Here is a 22,921-nt window from a genome sequence, read left to right as displayed (position 1 = left end):
CCCCCCTCCGCCCCGCTCCTCCCTCCGCTGCCTCCTCCCGCCCTCCTCCCACATCCAAGCGAAGGCGCAGCTCAGAGCAGCCCCAAGTCGGAGCAAAGGCTGCGGACAGGCGGAGGCTGGGGCGCCGGAACTGGGCCGCTCCATCCCTCGCGGCCCCACATCCCGCCGCCGCCGGCAGACACGCGGCGAAGGGACCCGCACTCAGCTCACCTGAGGACCGCAGCCTCCGCAGCCCACAGGCTTATCACTAGCCCGCAACGACCCGGCGCGCGAGCTGCAGAGCGGCAGACGCCCCGCCCGCTCTGCTCCCAGCCCTCCCCCTCCCCGCCCCGCGGCCCGCCCCCGCCCTGCCCACCCCGGCTTCCGCCGCCACAGCTCTGGCCCGCACCACCACCGAGTCCCCACGCCTCCCACTCACTCTCGCGAGAGGGTGGCGCGCCCTCTCGCGAGAAGAACCTCGTGACCTAGCCCGCGCAAAAGTGGGTGGGCTTTTAAAAAAGCCAAGAAAAGAGAAAAGCTTCTCACGTGCTCCGCGGCGGCGAGTGGCGCGGCCTCCACGTCACGTGAGGTGGAGACGGCCTCTCCATTGGCCAGAACCAGCACAGCCGTGGGAGCTTTAAACTCCGGCTAACCTATGAACCTGCGGCGAACGTCTTGCGCGCTTCCTGATCCGTTACCTTGGAAACCGTTTAACCCTTTCCTCCGGCAAAGCACCTCAAGCGTTGGCTTGCTCGGTGGGTTTGGATCCAGGCCCTGCCTCCGTCCCTGGGACCCCTCAGTCTTACCGCCTGGGGTCCGCTGGACTCCTTCTCCGTCACAAGCAAGCTTCGCTTTCTTCTCACTCCGGGCCCTTTCCCAAGCGGCAGCCCCACCAACGCTGACCGCTCAAGTGCGGCTCATCCCTCCGGTGGCTCCGCCCCTTCTCCTCAGCATCTCCCCGAAGGACCACTCAGAGCTCACCAGCCAACCGCCCTACGGAACCGCGACCGTTAGCATCCGGGAGCCTCGGGGCCCTAGTGCTCATCGCGACGTCTCCACGCGCATCGGACTCGGGGGTAAAAGCATTGGCCACGGAGAAGGCGAGCCCCGGGTGGAAGCTGGTGTGAGCATTGCCCTGAGAATCAGGAGGCCAGGCCAGTCAAGCTGCGCCTCCTCAAGGGCATCTGTTGCTCGGGGTGGACGTACCTGGCAGATGAGAAAGACGCGTTTAAGAATATTGCATCCTACCCTGACCTGTTTGGCTCAGTGGATAGAGCGTCGGCCTGCGGACTGAAGAGTCCCGGGTTCGATTCCGGTCAAGGGCATGCACCTTGGTTGCGGGCACATCCCCAGTGGGGAGTGTGCAGGAGGCAGCTGATTGATCTTTCTCTCTCATCGATGTTTCTAACTCTCTATCCCACTCCCTTCCTCTCTGTAAAAAATCAATAAAGTATGTTTTTTTTTAAAAAAAGAAGATTGGGAGACGTGTAACCCATGTGAGAGACAGTCCTGAAAGACTTAATTTCCAATGACCTTGACATTCTTCTTTTAAAATCCATTAGGTCAGAGCCCTAGTGCTATTTACTGCCTTTTGTTGAAAACAGCTGGACAAGTATTCAGTTTACTGTTACTTAATCACAATAGGATAAACAGATGGGATTTTTTTTTTTTTTTTGTAGTTGTTATTTTTGGGGAAACGAATGGCCCAAAAGAAAAGTCACCTTCGATCTCCTTTCCCCTCCAGTGACACCACGCCGGTAAGCACCTCTTCTAATCTTAAAGTCAGTTCTAAGCAAAAGCAACATAAAGTGATACTCAATAAAGACATTTATTCCTAAGTATGACACTTGAAAAGATAGAGGTTGAAGGTCGGAAAATGAAGGCGTTTTCCTAAAACAAATCCAGAGAGTTGAGTTCCCACGGGAAATCCTCTCAGTAGCTGGTGAGGCAATCAAATCACGGTGCCTTATCCGCGAGGCTCAGCTTCCTCATACACCAAACACGGCACCTTTAACCAGCCTGCACCCAGGTGGGTACTGGATTCCACTTCGGTACGAACAACAGTAAGACGAAAGCCAGGAAAGGAAATGAAGTGCATTTTTATAAAAACCTAACAGTCAACAGCACAAATCAAATGAAATTGGACACACACACACACACACACACACACACACACACACACACCCGCTGAGGGACTATGAAACTGGTTAATACAGATGCCAGGAATGCATCTAAGAAACCTTGGCCTTCTCCACGTGCGAAAGCAAACGCATCACCACCTGCTGAACCTCACATTTCCTTTCTCTACAGCTATTTTGAACCTATGATGTATTCAATAAATAATGATTCAATAAATAATGATTCATATGTTCCTAATCAAGATTTTAAAAATAGAAAATAAATGTTTACAAGTTTAACAATGATAATGAAAATAAGATTTTAAGAAAACTTATAGGGTTAGTTTTTCAAAGGAAATTACTAAAAAGAGAAACGGTGTTATTTTCACAAATTAAGACCACTCTTAAAAGACTGAAAGAATTGAGCACTCTTTTGGTGCCTTTTGCAGTTCTGGTGTGATTACCTGAAACAGCTGCTTGTTACTGCCAATTTAGAAGAACAATGGGCTCAACTCTACCATTCTAACATGTATTAACAGAGCCATAAATCCTCCCAACTCACCCTAGCAAGACAATCATTGTGGTCAATTATTTGGAGTACAATGAAGATAACATCAGAAGAAATTTAGGATTGAGATCCATTTTTATAGATACCCCTAGTTCCTGATTCTTTTTAAAACTATTTTCTTTTTTAACAGCTTCATTGAGATATAATCAGATATCATACAATTCACCCACTTAAAGTGGTTTATTTATGCATGCATGCATGTATATTTTCAGAGTTGTGCAGTCATCACCAACATCTAACTTTAGGACAATTTTGCCCCCCACCCCCACCCCTCCAAGAAACCTTATACCCATTAGCAGTCCATTCCCTACTTCATCTCTAACCCTAAGCAACCAATAATCTATTTTGTGTCTCCACAGATCTGCCAATACAGTACATTTCATATAAATGGAATTATACAATATGTCATTGTTTGTGTCTCACTTCATTTACTTAGTATAATGTGTTCAAGGGTCATCCATGTAGCATGTATTAGTACTCCATTTCTTTTCGTTGCCAATTGTATGGACATTTGTAATTCCATTGTATGGACAGTTCACATTTTATTTACCAATTTACCAGTTAATAGACATTTGGGTTGTTTCCACTCTTTGGCTATTATAAATAATGCTGCTTTGAACATTTGTATACAGTTTTGTATGGATGTTGCTTATTCTTTTAATACTTTTAAAATAAAATGCATACAGTTTACAAAGTCCATATTTCTTTTCCTAGCACAGTTGCTTTGCTCCTAGCTTTGTCTTTTTTGCCTACTGTTTGAGGTATGTGCACTCTATCCCCATGGGGTTGGCATTTCACATCTGACCATGCCACTCCCCTGTTCAAACCCTTCAATGGCTTCCTATGGTTCTACCCAAGATCTACCTAACTTTCTCCTCTGCTCTCATATCATTCTCCCTCTCAGACAGTTCTCCTTTCAGTTCCTCAAATAGGGCCAGACCCTCCCTGCTTCAGAGCCTTCCCACAAGCTGTTCCTTCAGTATCGAATGTTCTTTCTCTGTCCATCCTCCTTAGCCTCTTGAAGGCCCATGAATCCTTCAGCATTCAGCTCTACTCTCATTTCCTCAAGAACTCTTGTCCTGACTCCCCCGACTAAGTAAGCTCCTCCTTATCTATAACTCTACTTTCTCTTCAACACATTTATCAACTTACAATGATTTTTATTTGAGTGATGACATATTTAGTTAATGTCTGCCTCCTCTATTAGACTATGGGACCCATGAGCAGGAACCACATCTGTTTTCACTTACACATGCCTGGCACATAGTGGATGTTATTAGTTATTCAATAACTATTCACTGGAAGGGAGGGAGGGAGGGAGAGGGAGTCTTCATGTGTTCTATTTTTTCCTTCCCTTGCTCATGTTGAAATAAATCTCTAGGCCCAAGATGGAGCCATTCCTCCCCAGGGTGGCACATCGACAAATCAAAACTTAGATAACCTTGATGTCCCTGTAAATGCTCTGCTAGACCAGAAATGCAGTATGTCCAGTCAGCCAATCCCTAAACATCAAGCCAAGTCTGAGCTCTATACATATTTTCTTGTTCCTTTTCACCCCAAACAAGGTTTACTATGTGGCTCCAGCCAACCAGATATTTTTGTATTTTTTTTCTTCCTTTATTCTTTACTCAATAAAAGCATCCTGCCTTCCAGCCCATTTTGCAGTCCTTCAAATGGTGATTGTCTGCTTCATTAAGTGTTAAGTAAAGTTTAATTGTATCATCTAAATTGTTTTATTTCCTCATTTTTTACACAGGGATTTTCAGTAAAGTCTTAATAAATGTTAGAAGCCCAATCTATACTTTGTTAAGGGGAATTAATGGAAGTTGAAAAGGATGGTAGGGGACACAAGTTTTCTCTGCCAGTACTACCTACAGAAGGGGGATGTGGAAAAGGGAAGGCTAGTGGTGTACTAAAGAGCCACGTCAGAGTGTGACAAGTAGAAAAACACAGGCTGGGTCTGAGTGTACCTAAGACTGTGCCTAGGAAGCCTCAGCTGTCTCCAGGGGACATTTTAGTAGGCTAATTTCTAGCAATGAAGTTGGTGGTGTCTCCTCCACTAGGAATTTTGCTATTTAATGGAAATGCTGCTTTTATGTGTTTACATTGTCTAATAGAGCCAAGACATCTGAGTTATATGTACATGAAAGAATTATGACCCAGAAAGGCTGAATGGTTTGCTCTACATCACATGGGAGGCTAAATGTCATAGGTTCAGACTAAAATTAGCTGGTTCGGTCTGGTTCTACCTTTCAATAAGCATACTGCACAACGTGAGCCCCTCAGTTTAATCCTCCTAATGACCTTCTGACTACAAAGGCAGGATCATCTTTCCCCAGGAGCTTTACACTAGCAACCTCTGGCAGCGAGAAGCAGATTCCAGGTCGCTTCCTGTTTGAAATCTTGAGTCTCCCTTTGACCCACTTGCTGAATTCCTGTTTCCGGTCTGAGTGATGGCCCCAGCTGGCAGTTCACTTATAAAAGAGGAATATCAAGTCCTTTTCCACATTGCTCAGACTTGCAATTTTGTTTTTTTATGATGATGATTTAATACAACTCATTTTGTAGGACATTGGAAAATACAGGAAAAGATAATGGTGGTTTATATGCATTATTTATTGTATTAATACTTAACAAACCAATGAAAAATATTCTAAAAGTGGAAAAAATATGGACATTACCATTTCATTAGTCATTTAAACATGTAAAAATACGTTTTAAATTTAAAAGATGAAGTATCTTATTCATGCCTTTGTTTTAAAAGCATGTATATTATAGCATAGCCTGTTATATAGTTTATAACATACATAACTCTTTTGTAGTGAAACTCTTGAAGAACAGAAACACATCTTAACTGTTCTTATAACATGATACTTATTAATAATGTTTTTATATATTGTAGGTGTTCACTCAATGCTCAATGACTTCTAAAATTGTGACTATGATTATTAGTACCGATGATAGTTCAAAAGTGCTGTGCCTAATTAACGACCTCTTGAATTAGCAAAATAAATTTGAGTGTCATTATATATCATACTCAAATATAATGATTCTTCTGATTTAAATCATCATAGTTAATTACTGATTTAATTTCCAATATGTGAAATCCAGGTGTACCGTCTTTTAAGGAAATGTAATACATAAATGTCTAAAATTCAAAAACAAATAATCATACCTAAATGTAATTACTTCATAAGAGGTTTTTTTAAAAATATATTTTTATTGATTTTTTTAGAGAGAGGAAGGGAGAGATAGAAACATTGATGAGAGAGAAACATCTCATTGATTAGCTGCCTCCTGCACCCCCCCCCCCCCCCCCCCCACACACACACACTAGAGATGGAGTCCATAATGCAGGCATATGCCCTGACCTGGAATCGAACCTACGACCTTTTGGTGCATGGATCATCAGTTCAATGTGGCATGAGCACCGGCTGGGCCATAAGAGAGTTTCTAAAATATCATTGCCCTCCAGATTTTAAATGGTTGATATAGAGTTAATTACAAAAAATAAATTACAAAGGTTTGTAAAAAGCTTATGTTACAAAGAAGCACAAATGTTATCAAGCATTTCAAAAGCATTTAGTATAAGTAAATGGAAAAATACTTTAATTTACAAAAAAATGTTTATGTACAACTTTTCCAAAATGTCTTTTGTCAGAGGTGGAACAGTCTATCTCTTCATGTGAGCCAATAGCGTACATTCTTACTACTTTAAAAAATACATTAGATAATTTCTCCTGGGTTAGGTATCTTAAGGGCAAGGGAAGTCTTTTTTTTAAATTTTTTTATTGATTAAATTATTACATATGTGTCCTTATCCCCACATTACACCCCATAAGGGAAGTCTTTTGAATATAGTCATGACCTTATGACAAAATAAAACAGATCCTAGAACAAGGTGTTCTGGGTCTATTCATTCCTTGTTGCTTAACTGCTTTGCTTTTCAAATGAAATGTTAATTTAACATGCAGATAAGCAAATCCTTATTCCTTAGTTAACTCACATGAAATTCAACAGAAATATTCTTCTGTGATTAGAAGGATATTTCTGTTGAATTTAAAAGTAGGTAATTCTCATGCATGCAAAGCATGAATATTACATGCCTACTTCTGGCCCAGGAAGCATTAAACATTGTGGTGAAAATATGGGTTGAAAAGTAGCAGAACTTTTAAGCTGCCTTGAATGCTTCTGAGGCTTTAGGAAATCCCTCTTCTAGTTAGGGTTCTAAGCCATTAAATTATGCTAGTGATGTCTAGTCTAGCCCCTTACTACTTTTGACACTTATTTGTTTTGGATTCCCTGAGGTCATCCTTGAATAGATTTGCTCCTCTTCCCCTTAAAGGAACTGATGAAATCAGCCAGTGTTCCGAAGACAGATGAGGATTCCTCATAGCCATTCCTCATAAATTCCAAAGTAGCCTACCATCTCTGGATTGTTGGTTTACTGGCCTACATCACTTCGTGGTCAGCACAATCTTCTTCCTCTGCAGGATGTGGCTACCAAAATACAGCAAATGCAACCTTAGAATTCTAGTATGATGCTCAGAAGAAAAGAGGTGTAGTGGCCTACTCTAAGCTAGTCAGTCTACACCTGCATGAACCAAGTGAAATACGACCAGAAGTGAAGGGACTAGAAAATATGTCATATGCAAAATGTAGCTTGTTGGTATTTCACCTGGAGAAGGGAAGACTCACAGGGATATAATAAACTGAACTTGAAAATCTTAGACATTTATTATTCCAGAGGGAAAGGAATGGATTTGGGTTCAAATATAAGGGGGAAAATAATGATCATATCTTAAAATGGAATAAATTATCTTTATAAACAGTGGGTGTCGACTTTCTTGGCATCCATGCAATTTCTCTCTTTGTTTTTTAAATTGATTTTAGACTGAGAAACATCTATGTGAAACACATTGATGGGTTACCTCCTGTACGTGCCCTATTGAACCCTCAACCTAGGTATATTCTCTGACCAAAAATGGAGCTGGCAACTTTCCAGTGCATGAGATGATGCTCCAACCAACTGAGCCACCAGCCAGGGCTGCTATTTCTTTTTAAAATACCCTTTTTAAAGCCCAAATTTATAAGGTCCTAATTTCTTACTTTGTCATATTCTGCTCTTATCTGTAAATTGATTTAAAAACTCTTTTCAAAGTTTATCTTTATCTCACATTTGATTATACAGGTTGCTAGTCTTATCAGTTGCTGTAATAAGATTCTTACAAAGATCTTGTTATCTTGAAACATCATGCCTGTACACAGGGTATAATGAGTGTAACAAGATTCCTACAGAGCTCCTGTTTAACAGTTTAATGGCCTATAGTGTTCCTTCTCAGATGGTCAGTAGCTATTCTGAAATTGACAAATAAACTTCTGATGGAAACAAGGTGTGCAGGAAACTGAAGTCTGATGAAACGCCACACTAATTTTTGTGTGTGGCTTGAGGAAATGAAATTCTTTTATGGGAAAGAGAAATCAACATTTCACAATATGCTTGGGCTTTAGTGTCAACCTGATGCCCTTCAAACTTTAATGTTAGTGTGCATTTTTTATAACTTTAAAAAGTCATCATGAACATATCTTGCTGACTTAATTCTTAATACAATTCTAAGAATTCTCAGCTAAGTTCCAGTAGGAAATAAAGTCCACAATTGAAGTTTGCGGAAATGTATATTATTCTATTCAATTCCTGACCATTATTACCTCTCCACACCAGCATCTACTGAAGTGCATGCATTTCTAAATGTTCTCTCCTGTAAGGTCAGTGCTGCTTTCTGCAACAGCATCCCCTTATTAAAACATGACCAGACAATGCCATGTTACAAACAACTTTTTCTACAGAAATAAAACTTGATTCTTAGGTACCATACAGATCTGTAGACCAGTCCTTTCTGCCAGGACATGGCAAAGGCTTCCTCTCATTGTTTTCAGTGATCTGACTCAGCACTTTCCCTGGGGACAGGATTTTGTGACATCCTCTTGTCCCTCATCATGAACTGGCAATAATATATGAAGAGACTAAGCAAATCCTCTGCTTGCCCTCAGAGAATCCTCTCTCAAATCACCTGCATGGCATAGAAGATTGTCAGCAACCTGCCCTCTTTTTATTTGTTCACTTTGGCTAACTTAAGGTTCTACTTTCTTTGACTCGTGATTTCAGATAACCGCAGGTCAAAAGGTGAAAGAAATGGAATGGAATGAGGTAGAAGACATACACGAGAACAAATCCCTGCTGGGAGAAGCCAGAGGCTCTCTGTGCCCCATGCCAAGAATTCCGTTTCCCTGGGCCACCTTCAGAGTGGATTTCCTCACTGAGCTCTGCCTCTCAGTAACATAACACCAACCTCATGGCTGTTCCAGTAACAAGTGGCTCACTTCCACCTACGCCAGCAGCCACTGGGATGTTCATATTGGTCATCTTTTACCTCTACAAAGGCATCAACAAGATTGCTCTAATCTAAGGAACCCCGTGTATTTATATTCAGGGTGACTTTAGATTCTGTTTGTGCCTGGTACTATCATGCACAAGCCTGGTATAATCACAGCGTTGCCTGTGGTTAGCACCTCTTTTCTTTCTCAAAATATCTGTTTGGAATGTAAATCATAGTGATATCTTGCTTTAGACAGAACCCCCTTTTTTTACCTGTCAGATCAAAATAGCTTGTCCCAGGTTACTATTCCAGCCTACTAGCCAGACAGGAATAACCAGCCAGACCCTAAAGTTATATCTCCAACCTCAATCTTCCCACTACCAAGATAACTAATCAGTCATTTCTCCTTCTTCCTGTTTCACTTGTTTATTAAATGCCATCCACCCTTACCCCAGAATACCAAGTGTACATAAACTACCTTTTCTAACAAAGGTACTTCATAGACTTAATTCTTTTTGTCAGTGTTTGTAAATGTAAAATATGTTGAGAAATTCTAAGGCACAAAGGATAACCGGCAGGCTTTCGTAAGGAAGTCAAAGTGACCTTCAAATAATATGTTAGCAGTGCTACCCAGGGATAACCACACCAGCATGTTACTTGTCTCAATAGCATTGTCTCCCTACAACCTTTCACAAAGCTGCATGGCACCTTTCTCACCTCTGCAGCATTATGGCCATCATCATATTGGTAACTTACAGCTACAGCTCCAAAATGCTCACAAATTCTACAACTCTCAAATTCTTCATCCTGCCCAATTCAACTCCTATCCTTCATGCTAATAAAGTATATTTAGGAATATGTAGTTCATGTCATACCAGATTCTGGGGAAAAGCCCTGTTCTTCAAAAAATGGAATATAAGCAGAAGGCCAAGAGCCTGCCATCTCATCTCTGCTCGTCATTTGTGGTCCTTGGCCATTACCTTACAGGGATGATGTAGAGACACATAATGCTGGGATTTCTACTGTCACGAGGTCCCTATAAAACTCTGTATTCCACTTGGAGGAGGGGGCATCACTTCTTATCCCCAAGGATCTGACCCCCCCCCCCCCCCCGAGAATTCCTGAAAAGACATTTGGCAAGAAGCCTCCATAAGATAAATTTCCCTAGCCTCTGCTTCTGCCTAGCTCCTGATTCACCCATTGCCTTTGCTTTCTACAACCCATTCAAGGCAGGCAGGGACTGTGTCTTGACGGTCATTAATCCCCAAAGGTCTGTCATGGAAGTAGGCACTAGGCATCAGTTGGGCAACAAACACATTTCTGCTCCTCTATAATTTTTAACTCTCTTTTCCCTTAAGGGCTGGCCTGAGGAATGGGCTGGGATCAGAGTCAGTAGCCTTGAAGATGATGATGCTTCTGGTTGGGTATAGTCCAGTTGCTAAAGAGGCTAAATCAGGCATGAGCTGTTGTCTCTAAAAGGGTGATAGAGAGGTCTTGGAGAGAAGCAAGAATCCAACCTAGTATAGAGTCAGAGAGAAATCTTCAGGTAGAAGGACCATGCTGTTTAAATGCAGACCTATTCAGGGACCTACGGCAAAAGGCTTGCTAACAGTGTTGTATTTTATAAAGCAAGTAGCTAGGGAGCATGCCTGCCTTCCTGGGCACAAACTTAAGGGACTCATGATGTTCCAGTCATCTCTTAGACAGAAGGTTTTATTTCCAAGTACTTTATCTCTAGGTCTGAGGAGTGAAGGAAGGTAAAGAGAGACAGCTGTGTCCTAATAAATGGGTTTCTATTTTGAGGGCCTGGATATCAAGAGGTTTAATCTGATCAGTCTGACACAGGTTAGGAAGGAAGTCTGAAAGCTTAGCAAGTGCTGAGGGCTGTAAATTTTCATCACCCTTAGCTGGAGCTATCCATTACACTCATTCACTAGATGGGGACAGGCTTTAGGCAACAGAGCTGGTGGAAATCCAGTGTGGAGTTCAGTTCCATATCCCAAAGATAGTTTATGAATGCAGTGGGTGTCAAAGGATCTAACACTAATTACAAGAGGTGATCCAAAAAGCAGACAAATCACAGCCTCAGGGACTCTAGGCTTAAGACAGACTCAGAAATACAGACTGACAATGGTAGGCACTAAGAAAGTATATCAACAAATAAATTGGCCTCCATCTATATGACTGCAAGAGTGGGACACCAGTTGGGGGAAAGGCACTGTCAAAGCAAGGGAAGCTTCCAGTCCTCCATCAACTCCTTAATTACCAAGGACCTCAGGCTTAATGAAAATAGAGGAATCAAGTCATATGAATCAGGGAATCAAGTTATTATACTGGGAACATAATATTTGAGTCAACACTAGAGTATTTTGTGTACCTTAAAAAAATTGATGTAAGGATAAAACCGAGAGCCTAGTTCTGCAAGGAGAAGATGGAAATGGAAGATGGGAACTAGATACAGTTTTAAATTATGAACATTTAAAATAAATTAAAAATAATATAACATCTCTTTTTTAGAAGTAAAATATTTCAGGGACAGCTAAAGCCTCATTCTCTACTATCCATTTCTCCTTCTTTTGTTTCCATAGAACACCACCATCCTGAAATTGATACACATTATTACCATTAATTGTTTTATACTTTTACTGTATGTGTGTGAATCCATAAACAATTTATACTATTTTTGAATGTTTAAAATTTCTACATATATGTTACCATGTCATATCTATAATAATAAAAGGGTAATATGCTAATTAGACCGGACATCCTTCTTGACGAAGCTGGGGCTGGAGGGCCCGAGGGAAGCCAGCTTGGGTCCCAGGTGCCTGTGGGTGGCCAGAGGAGGGAAGCAGCCTGGGTCCTGGGTGCCTGTGGGCGGCCAGAGGAGGTAAGCTCGGGTCCTGGGTGCCGGAGGGAAGACGGTGCCGGCAGCTGGGGGAAGGAAGACCTACTCTTGCATGAATTTTTGTGCATTGGGTCTCTAGTCCTATATAATAAAAGGCTAATATACAAACTGACCAAATGGCAGAATGACTGCTTGTTATGATACACACTGACCACCAGGGGGTAGACACTCAATGCAGGAGCTGCCTCCTGGTGGTCAGTGCACCCCCACGGGGGGGCGCCACTCAGTGAGAAGCCGGGTTTATGGCTGGCAAGCACAGCGGCGGTGGCGGGAGCCTCTCCTGTCTCCACGGCAGCACTAAGGATGTCCGACTGGTGACTTAGGCCTGCTCCCTAAGCTGGCAGTTGGACATCCCCTGAGGGCTCCCGGACTGCAAGAGGGTACAGACCGGGCTAAGGGAACCCCTCCACTCCCCCACCCCCGAGTGCACGAATGTTGTGCACTGAGCCTCTAGTTTACATATATTTGGAAACTGGCTTATTCTTTCATTCAACATTTAAAAATCCAACATATAGATTGACACCAGTTGATTTAATTCATTCAATTGTATGAGTTTATTTATTCATTTTTTGACTATTAAATATCTCTAATTTTCATTAATACATTCTTACAGTAAATATAATTGTGCATATATTTTTGTGCCCATATGTGTATACCTAGGAGTGGAATTGGTGGGTCATAGATCAGATGCATCTTCAGCTTATGAGGTATTATCAAATAGGTCAGCAATAGGTACTGATTTACATCCCTACTTGTAGTGTGTATAAATTTCCATTTCCTTCATCCTTGCCCCAAAGTGTTTTATCTCACAGTTTTGCTAGACAGTGATATTGCATTTCCCCGGCTACAGTGCTATTGAACATATTTTAGATGTGTATTGACTATTCTGACTCCCTTTATGGAAATTCCGGTTCAGACAATTTTCCCATTTTCTAATGGATTTTTTTGTTTTAAAAATTAGTTTGTATGAATTTATACAGATGGCAGAGAAGCACACAAAAATGATGCTTGGTAACATTCCTTATTAAGGAAATGCAAAGTAAAACTACAATGAGATACCCTGACCTACAAGAACTTACCTTTTAGAACTGCCTTAAAAACTGACAATATAAAGTATGGCAAGGAAGGGAACAAATACTCATACATCAATGGTGGTAATAAAAATGGCACAGCACTTTGGAAAACAGTATGGCAGTTTCTTATAAAGTTAAACATATTATTTATCAGATGAGCTAGAAATCCTGTAATGTTTACATGAGAGAAAGGAAAATACCTGTTCATACAAAATCCTGTACACAAATTTTTGCAGTGGTTAAATTCATAATTACTTTAAATTGAGAACATCCTAATGTCCCTCAACTGATGAATAGATAAACAAACAACAAAAATCTGGTATATCCACATAGTGGAACACTACTCAGCAGTAAAAATGGAAAAAATATTAATATAAGCAATGAGATGACCTCAAATATTTCTTTGCTAAGTGAAAGAAATCAGACTAAAAAAACTTTGTACATATGACTCAATTGAAGGGACATTTGAAAAAGGCAAAAATATAAGGACAGAACATACATAAATGTCAGGAGCTAAAGGGCCTGGGGGGAAGGGGAGAGGAATTGATTACAAAGAGGGCCTACAAAACTTTTTTTAGATGAAATAAATATTCTATACCTTAATTGTAGTGCTGAATGCACAACTGTATGCATTTGCAAAAATCATAGAACTATACTAAAATGAAAGTTTTCCTGTTTGCAAATTATATCTCAATAAACCTGACTTTAAAAAATAAGTTAGTTATAGGAGATACACACATATATAATATACATGATAGATGTACATATATATCATACATACATATGCATATGTATCATGTAAACTAATCCATGGTAATTTGTATGTTTGAAAATATTTTTTTCAGTCTGTGATCTGTCTTGTAACTTTATGTTGTTTATTATTAAACAGAGCCTTAAAATTTTTATTTAGTCAAATTTATGAATCTTTTCTTAAAATGAGCTATATCTTTTATACTTTATTTAAAAATAATTCTTGCCAAAACCGGTTTGGCTCAGTGGATAGAGCGTCGGCCTGCGGACTGAAAGGTCCCAGGTTCGATTCCGGTCAAGGGCATGTACCAGGGTTGCGGGCACATCCCCAGTGGGAGATGTGCAGGAGAGGAGGCAGCTGGTCGATGTTTCTCTCTCATCGATGTTTCTAACTCTCTATCTCTCTCCCTTCCTCTCTGTAAAAAATCAATAAAATATATTTAAAAAATAATAATAATAATTCTTACCTGACTCAATAACATAAAAATTTTCTCTTGTGTTTTCTTCTAAGAAGTTTGATTCTTGGTTTTAACATTTATGTCTTTTGTTTATTACAAATTTATTTTAAGAATGGTGTGAGGAAGGAATCTAGTATATTTTTATTTTCCTTTATGAATATCTAATCATTTCAGCACCTTTACCTGAACAACTTTATCTCCCCTCTTAATTTTAAAGTATCAACCTTATTTCTTAAAGCTTAGGGAACATGCCTGATACTGCCCATATTTTTCTACCTTCATATTTTATTTATTTATTTTTAAGTATTTTTTAATTGATTTTAGAGAGGAAAGGAGAGGAAGAGAGAGATAGAGACATCAATGATAAGAGACAATCATTGATTGGCTGCCTCCTACACGTCCCTCACTGGGGATCGAGCCCGCAACCCGGGCATGTGCCCTTGACAGGAATCAAACCTGGGACCCTTCAGTCCACAGGCCGATGCTCTATCCACTGAGCCAAACTGGCTAGGGCGACCTTCATATTTTGTCCTTTAAAATAACAAGGCATTCTACAAGCCCAAATCTTGTCACTTCTGAGAGATAACCTTGACAGCAAATAAAGTATTTATTATATGCTCTTAGAAGAAAAAATCTTAAAAATAACTAGAACTCAAAGTCTACCTTCCAAGTTAGTTTTAAAAAAATTTTATCCAGTTAAAAAAGTAAAATCTTCATTCAAAATGTAAATATATTAAGTATTCTAATAATATATATCAAGCATCCAAAATCTACAAAAAACTAACCTAATACTGTGATTAAAAACAGATACATTTCCTAAATAATATGGCCAGTCCTGAGAAGGGCCAATTGGAGAACTTATCTAATGGAGTTGGTGTTAGTGTCTGAAGGACTTTCTCTTGAGTCTGAGCACCCACAGGATTTCTCTCTTGAACTCTTGCTCTCCAGCTTCCACCATGCTAGGTTAGTGGTCTGATTAGGATTCTGCCGGAGTTTCCTGAGTAAGGTTAGAGACCCTTCTTGAGCTCCCTTAAGTGACTGAACTTATCTCTTGGATTCCTACATAAGCAGATGACCATCTTGAACCCATACATGGCCTCTAAAAAGAAAAGAAAATAGAAAAAAAATGTAGGGTACAGATAAAGTAGTGTGTGGAGGAAAATTAATACTTCACATGTTTTTATTAATAGATAATGAGAATATACTAAGCATCCAACTCAAGAAGTTAGAAAAGTACAAGAGAAATAAACCCAAAGAAAATAGGATAAAGTAATATCACTATGACTAGACAGTTTTACCCATATTCCACCATACAGTCAAAGAATAGACAACTTGCAGGAGGAACCAAGATGGCAGCACAGGTAAACAAGGTACTCTTGTTCTCCCAAGATCACATAAAAATTACAACTAAAATACAGAACAATCATCATTCAGAACTGCCTGAAATCTGGATGAATGGAAGTCCTACAACTACAGAATTAAAGACGAAAGCACACTGAGACTGGATTCAGTGTGTCCCATACCTCTTGATAAATGGCCACAGGCCTGGCACTAGAAGCAGCTTGCTAAGGGTCACAGCTTAGTCTCTCCCAGGCACCTCTAAACACAAGTAGAAGCCATCTGCAAATCCCTTTGAAGCTCTTGCCAGGAGGCCTCAGAGCTAGTGCACCCAGTGGACAGCTTCAGACCACACCAGATTACAACTCTGCACATCCACAAGCAACAGATTCAAGGGTCAGACTCAGTGAGCACCAAAGCCCCACTGAAGCAAGTCCTGCTCCATAGGGGTATCTCCTGCACAGCAGCTCTTCCACTGTAGTTGGGGGTGATCCTCACAGCCAATTTGCCTAGCGGTCAATTCCTCCCAATGATGCCAATAGCAAGCAAGAATCAACCAAAACAGGACAGCCCACAGAGGGGTGCACCTTGAGGGCCCAGCTCAGGTGACTGGGGAGGCTGAACCACTGGGCCCTACAGGAGGACTCCTACTATACAAAGCCATTCTACCAATTCTAGGAGACATAGCAGATCTAACTAATGCAATGAAACAAACACAACAAAGCAGCCAACATGTGGAAACAAAGTAATATGTCACAAATGAAGGAACAGAAGAAATCTTCAGGAAAAGATCTAAATGAAATGGAAGTAAGCAAACTACTGGATACAAAGTTCAAAACAATGATTATAAGGATGCTTAAGGAACTTAATGAGAGCTTCAAGGCATTTAGTGAGAATTTCAAGGACCTTAGTGAAAAAATCAAAGACAGAAAAAAGAACCAGTCAGAAATGAAGGGTACACTAACTGAAATGAATAATTTACAAGGAATCAAGAGTAGAGAAGAGGATGTTGAGAATCAAATCAGTAACTTGGAATATGAGGAAGCAAAAAACACCCAATCAGAAGAGCAAAAAGAAAACAGAATCCAAAAATATGAAGGTAGGATAAGGAGCCTCTGGGACAACTTCACATGATGCAGGAAGGAGAAGAGAGAAAACAAGAAATTGAAAACCTATTTGAAAAAATAATGGCAGAAAACTTCCCCTACCTGGTGAAAAAAATAGACTTACAAGTCCAGGAAGCACAGAGAGTCAAAACAAGAGGAACTTGAAAAGGCCTACACCCAAGACACATCATAATTAAAATGCCAAAGGTTAAAGACAAAGATATCTTAAAAGCAGCAACAGAAAAGCAGTTTGTTTCCTACAAGCGAGCACTCATATGCCTACCAGTTGACTTCTCAACAAAAATGTTGCAGGCCAGGAGTTATAAGAAATATTTAAAGTGATGAAAAGCAAGGGTCTACAACCAAGATTACTCTACCCAGCAAAGCTATAATTTAGATTTGAAGGTCAGATATAGAGCTTCCCAGACAAGAAAAAGCTAAAGGAGTTCATCACCACCAAACCAGTATTACATGAAATGTGGAAGGGTATTCTTTAAGAAGAAGAAAAAAAAAGAAAAAAAATATGAAAAATAAAATGGTAATAAATACTTATATATCAACAATTGAATCTAGAAATCAAAATAAGTGAACAAGGAATCTAATGAACAAAATAAAATGATGAATAAAATAGAACCAGCCCAGACAGCATGGCTCAGTGATTGACCACCAATCCATGAACCAGTAAATCACGATTCAATTCCTGGTCAGGGCACATGTTTGGGTTGTGGGCTTGCTCTCCAGTAGGGGGTATGCAGGAAGTAGCTGATCAATGATTCTCTCTCATCATTTATGTTTTTCTCTCTCTCTCCCTCTCCCTTCTTCTCTAAAATTAATAAAATATATTTTAAAAAATAGAACTAGAGGCATGGAAACATGGAACAGACTGACGAATCACAGAGGGAAGCGGGGGAGGGAGAGTTGGGAAGAGTAACCAAAGAAGTTATATGTGTATATGCATTACTCATGGACACAGACAATAGGGTGGTGAAGGCCTAGGGTAGGGTGGGATCTGGTTGGAAGAGGGAAATGGGGGCTGAGAGGAGGTAGGATATCTGTAATTCTCTCAACAATAAAGGTTAAAGTTAAAACATTTTTAAAAAGAACAGACAGCTCTATTATTTTTAAAAAACATTTTTATTGATTGATTTGAGAGAGAGGAAAGGAGAGACAGAGACAGTGAATCAGAGAGAGAAACATTGAAATGTTGTTCTACTTATTTATGAATTCATTGGTTGATTCTTGTATGTGCCCTGACTGGGGATTGAACCCTCAACCTTTGCATATCGGGATGACAATGCGCTAACCAACTGAGCTGCCCATTCAGAACCAGACAACTCTATTCTTACACAAGTCATGTCACAGAATAAAAAAGAGAAAATGCTCCCTCAACTCACCGTATGAGCTACTGTGACTTTAACTCCCAAACAAGTCAAAGACAGTGTAATATCACTTATGAACATAAATGTAAAAGTTTTGAACAAAATATTGCAAATGAGATAATCTCTTTGTTTATTTTTTGAAGACTAGCTAGGAGACAGACAAGCTTTGTGCAATGTGAAAAGGACAAGATGAATAACGTATGCTCTCTGTCCTTAAACAGCTAATTTAGTGGGAAGAGAGTTGCATTAATAATTATGATCCAATATAATTTCTCTACTCAAGGTATGTACATAATGGGAACAAAGTATAATGGGAACAGAGACCAGAATGTCTAAATTTGCCTCAGCAGATTTTAGAAGTTTCCACAGGGAGATCACTTGAGCTGAGACTTTTGATTAAGCAGGAATTTGGCAAGTGGAAAAGAGGTGGTGTTGATAATGGAGGTAAAGAGGAAAGTAGGGATGTAATTTAGGGTAGTGTGTGTGTGTGTGTGTATGTGTGTGTGTGTGTGTGTGTGTGTGTGTTGTATGTTGGGTGAGAGTAGAATGAAAAAGACAAGGATGAGAAGAAACAGTCATTCAAAGGAAAGCTTGGAAGCTTTCCCTTTCTTTAGACTCAGAATACAAGGTTAAGAAATGGCTTCAGTTAATACCTAAAGACTCTGTAATTAAAGTTATCAGAAACTGCAGAACAAATATGAGTAGATATAAAGTGAATATAAATTTATATTTAAGTTCACAGAGCTTAACCGTAAATTTAATTCACTAATCTTCATTTTTTTATTTTCAATTTTTGCTTGTGCCCATTTTTACTCATTTTATTTCAATATATTGAAGTCCATACATTAAGTCTGTATCAAGATCATTTCTATCTGGATAAAAAACAAATTTTACTTTTAAATTTAAAAATTACTTCAAGGAAAAAAAGTAAACATATTGGCAGTATGCTATAATCACTTTGAAATCAGCTGAAATGCTTTGATAATTCCATTTCCAGTTGAAGTTGCATAGTTCACCAAATCGTAATTAAGCTAATTAGAGTGTTATATATATATATATATATATATATATATATATATATATATATATATATATATATTAGTGTTTCTTGTTGGTTGAAAATTGCCATCGTGTTGTAATGGGCTTTTAGACATTTATGCCTGTGGGTTAAACAGACCTTTTATAGTAGCCTTGAGATATTTAATATTCTTATTGTCAGTTTAATGGGCATTGGCTTCTGTCCTTTAATTGGTTATAACTTCTGCTGAATTTCTACCGGGATATGTACTGAACAAATTATAAGAGATGTGGATGAAAAGGGGAACAGGGGCCACATGCTAACCCGACTAGCTCAGGGAAGGACTGCATGGCGGCTTGCAAACTCAGAGACCTAAAGTAACCACAAAGGATGGTCTGAAATGAAAACGTTTTAACTAAAACAGTTTATGGTGGGTGGCCATGTCCTAGGCCAGCATCTTCCCTGACAAAGGTCAATCTTTACCCTAACTGAGCCTATTGTCTCTTTGCATCTACAAAGTAATTTTCCTTTTTCTGGACCCTCAAAGCACAGGCACCGCTGTACAGAGACCACAAATCCCCTCATTGTTATTGAGTTAATTTTTGACTGTTAATTATCCTATACCCTATACCTATGTAAAAGAAGTATGCTTTTATCATTTTACTTTTTATCCAATCCCAGAGGCTTCCCCTCCCCCCACCCCTTTGCTTTCTCCTGCCTCCCTAATCTATCACCAATGGATTTCATGTAACCCACATACCGCTTCTCTTTTGATTGTAAAGTATAAAACAAGGTGTGAAACTGCCATTCTCAGGAGCATTATCTCAATCCATTGAGATTTTGCTTCCTGGCAATTGTCTACAGTTTGGCTCAAACTCATAAAAAATTCTTCACAGGTTTGAATGTTCCTTACATTGACAGAGCTAAGTGTTATGTTCTGCTTCAGATTCTTATCAATTTCCAACTTAACCACTGTGGCAAGAGTCCCTAGTTTGTATGACACAGATTCTTAAAATTTGTTGACAATTGTCTGGAGCCCCTAGCCTTTCAAGCTTTAGTTTATTTTCTGTAAAATGAGTGGAGACATTGGATCAGATCGTGGTTCCTAATCCTGCTTTCAGGTAACACTCACCCAAGGAGGGAGATCAGTGTTGGCCTTGAGTGCTTCCACAGAGATTCTAGTTCTGTAGTTCTGAGGTTGGTCCTGGACTTTTTTTTATTTTTTATTTTTTATTTATTTTTTTTAATTAATTATTTATTTATTTATTTATTTATTTATTTATTTTTTTCGCTGAAAGTATTACAAAGGGTATTACATAAGTGTCCTTCCCCCCCGCCCCCCGCCCTTGACAAACCCCTGCCCTCCCTTTCCCCCCAGTGTCTTATGTCCATTAGTTATGCTTATATGGATGCATACAAGTCCTTCGGTTGATCTCTTACTCCCCTCCCTCCTGTCCCCCAACCCTCCCTGGCCTTCCCACTGCAGTTTGACAATCAGTTTGGACTTTTTTTTTTTTTAACATTCTTTCTAGGTGACTTTTTGGGCTGTCGGCTGAGCATGAGAAACTGTTGAACTAGTGTTGCATTTTTAAAACTGTAGAACTGTGGGCCATGACCTATTAGTGCAGAGGTTGGGCTGCTATCTGTTTTTGTAAATAACATTTTATTGGAACATGGTCATGCTCAGAGACCACATGGCTCACAAAGCCAAAAATATTTACTATCTGGCCCTTCAGAGAGAAAGTTCACTGACCCTTTCATTAGTGGGTTATAAAATCATTTTAATAGGTTGCAATCAGTATTTAAAAAAATGAAATAGAAAAATACTAAAGCACATTACATGTACATAAGTACTGTTTTATTAAATTCACTAGTAAACATGTTTATGAGTATATGTATATCTACATATTTATTTCTGCATACTGGGGAAATGTATTTCTCACTGTGGATAACAGTCAAAAAACCTTGAAAAAAATTAAACACTATGACCTAAGTTCCCTTTGGAAAGACCAGTCGGGAGCCAAAAACCAGGATTACAGGTTTCATTAGGAGAGAGACCTGCCAGGCTGTCTCGCAAGGGGAGAGCAGCAACCTGTGAAGAGGTGAGCATACCTTTTGAGGGGAGGAATGGGAAGGAATGGGGGCTTAGGGTACTCGGCGCATGCTGATTGGTGGATTAATGTATGGTCCATATAAGGTACACTAGAGGCCCAGTGCACAAAATTTGTGCACAGGGAGGAGGGGAGGGCCCTCAGCCCGGCCTACACCCTCTTGCAGTCTGGGACCCCTCAGAGGATGTCAACCTGCTGGCTTAGGTCCGCTCCCTGGGGGATTGGGCCCAAGCTGGCAGTCAGACATCCCTCTGGCAGCTCGGCAGCCCTCGGGGGATGTCCACTTGCCAGCAGGGAGCAGACCTAAGCTTCAGTCAGACATCCTGAGTGCTGCAGAGGAGGCAGGAGAGGCTCCCGCCACCACCGCTGTGCTGGCAGCCATCAGCCTGGCTTGTAGCTGAGCAGAGCTCCCCCTGTGGGAGCACACTGACCACCAGGGGACAGCTCTTGCATTGAGCATCTGCCCCCTGGTGGTCAGTCTGTGTCATAGTGACCAGTCATTCCCAGTCGTTCTGCTGTTAGGGTCAATTTGCATATTACCCTTTTATTATATAGGATAGAGGCCTGGTGCACGGGTGGGGGCCGGCTGGTTTGCCCTGAAGGGTGTCCCGGATGAGGGTGGGGGTCCCGCTGGGGTGCCTGGCCAGCCTGGGTGAGGGGCTGATGGCTGTTTGCAGGTTGGTCACCCCCCCTTTAGGGTGGGGGGTCCCCACTGGGGTGCCTGGCCAGTCTGGGTGAGGGGCTGAGGGCCATTTTCAGGCTGGCCAAGCCCCCCGGCGACGGAAACTCCCAGCTTCTCCTTTTTTTCTTTATTTTTTTACTCTGGGATTTATTTACCTTCTATAATTGAAACTTTGTTGCCTTGAGTGGAGCTCAGAGCCAGCCAGGGCTGGGCAGGAAGCTTGTCTTCCTCCATCGCCAGGGGCAATCCAAGCCTCCTGCTCGCTCCAGCTCCATGGCCACGGCCGGCTGAAAGCAGGTATCTGGGGTTTATTTTAGCTTCTATAATTGAAACTTTGTTGCCTTGAGTGAAGCTCAGAGCCGGCCGGGGCAGGTGGGACGCTTGGCTTCCTCTGTCACTGGGGCAACCAAGCCTCCTGCTTGTTCCAACTCCCTGTGGCTGCCGGCCGCCATCTTGGTTGGGTTAATTTGCATATAGTCACTCTGATTGGCTGGTGGACGTGGCTTAAGGTGTAGCAAAGGTACGGTCAATTTGCATGTTTGTCTTTTATTAGTGTAGTTAGGCACTCAGGTACTTAGGGACAAGGGCTTCAGGTATTTGGCAGGTGCTGATTGGTGGTTCAATGTATAGTCCATATAAGGTACATGGTTAGGCACTCAGGCATTTCCGGGCTGCAGGTTACGTCATACTCCACCCATCAGCTGGGGGAAGGGAGGATCTATCAGCTTTAATTTGTGGACTTTCTCTTGGTTGCTGGCAGCATGGATTTGGGTGGGAGGGAGGCCTGGGTGGGAGAGGAGATATGTAAAGAACATGCTTTATCTAGGGTTGCTTCGTACTTAGTGAGTCAGTGTTACTCCTTTGAAAATAGGTAGTGCTCAATGCCCACATTTATCCAAAATGTCATTGCCAGAAGTAGAACCAGTTGGAGTTGTGTAGAGGGTGTGAGGGTGTTTCAAATGGGGCTAATACTAAACTTGCAGGGTTGTTATGAACTAAGCCTCAAACTAAAAGTACTATACAAAAAAAGAAAAAGAAAAAAAGAAGTACAGTGGGGCCT

General features: G+C 40.8%; 1 protein-coding gene and 1 long non-coding RNA gene across 5 annotated transcripts in view; one reads left to right on the top strand and one right to left on the bottom strand.

The window, feature by feature from the left end:
- DGKH (diacylglycerol kinase eta) overlaps positions 1-22,921 on the bottom strand; it is a 293,480-nt gene that overhangs the window by 64,254 nt on the left and 206,305 nt on the right. The window lies entirely within an intron of this gene.
- LOC139006607 (uncharacterized) lies at positions 639-9,136 on the top strand. Of its 3 annotated transcripts, none has more exons than XR_011470768.1 (3): positions 639-1,055; positions 1,659-1,736; positions 8,831-9,136. It is a non-coding gene; the product is annotated as an uncharacterized lncRNA (long non-coding RNA). The 3 variants fall into 3 exon arrangements; XR_011470769.1 differs by lacking the exon at positions 8,831-9,136 and adding an exon at positions 5,567-5,608; XR_011470770.1 differs by lacking the exon at positions 8,831-9,136 and adding an exon at positions 3,024-3,271.

Source organism: Myotis yumanensis, unplaced genomic scaffold, assembly GCF_028538775.1.
Source record: "Myotis yumanensis isolate MYYU_CA2020_CCGP unplaced genomic scaffold, mMyoYum1.0.hap1 SCAF_3, whole genome shotgun sequence".
Classification (NCBI taxonomy): domain Eukaryota; kingdom Metazoa; phylum Chordata; class Mammalia; order Chiroptera; family Vespertilionidae; genus Myotis; species Myotis yumanensis.
This window is presented reverse-complemented; position numbering and strand designations above follow the sequence as displayed.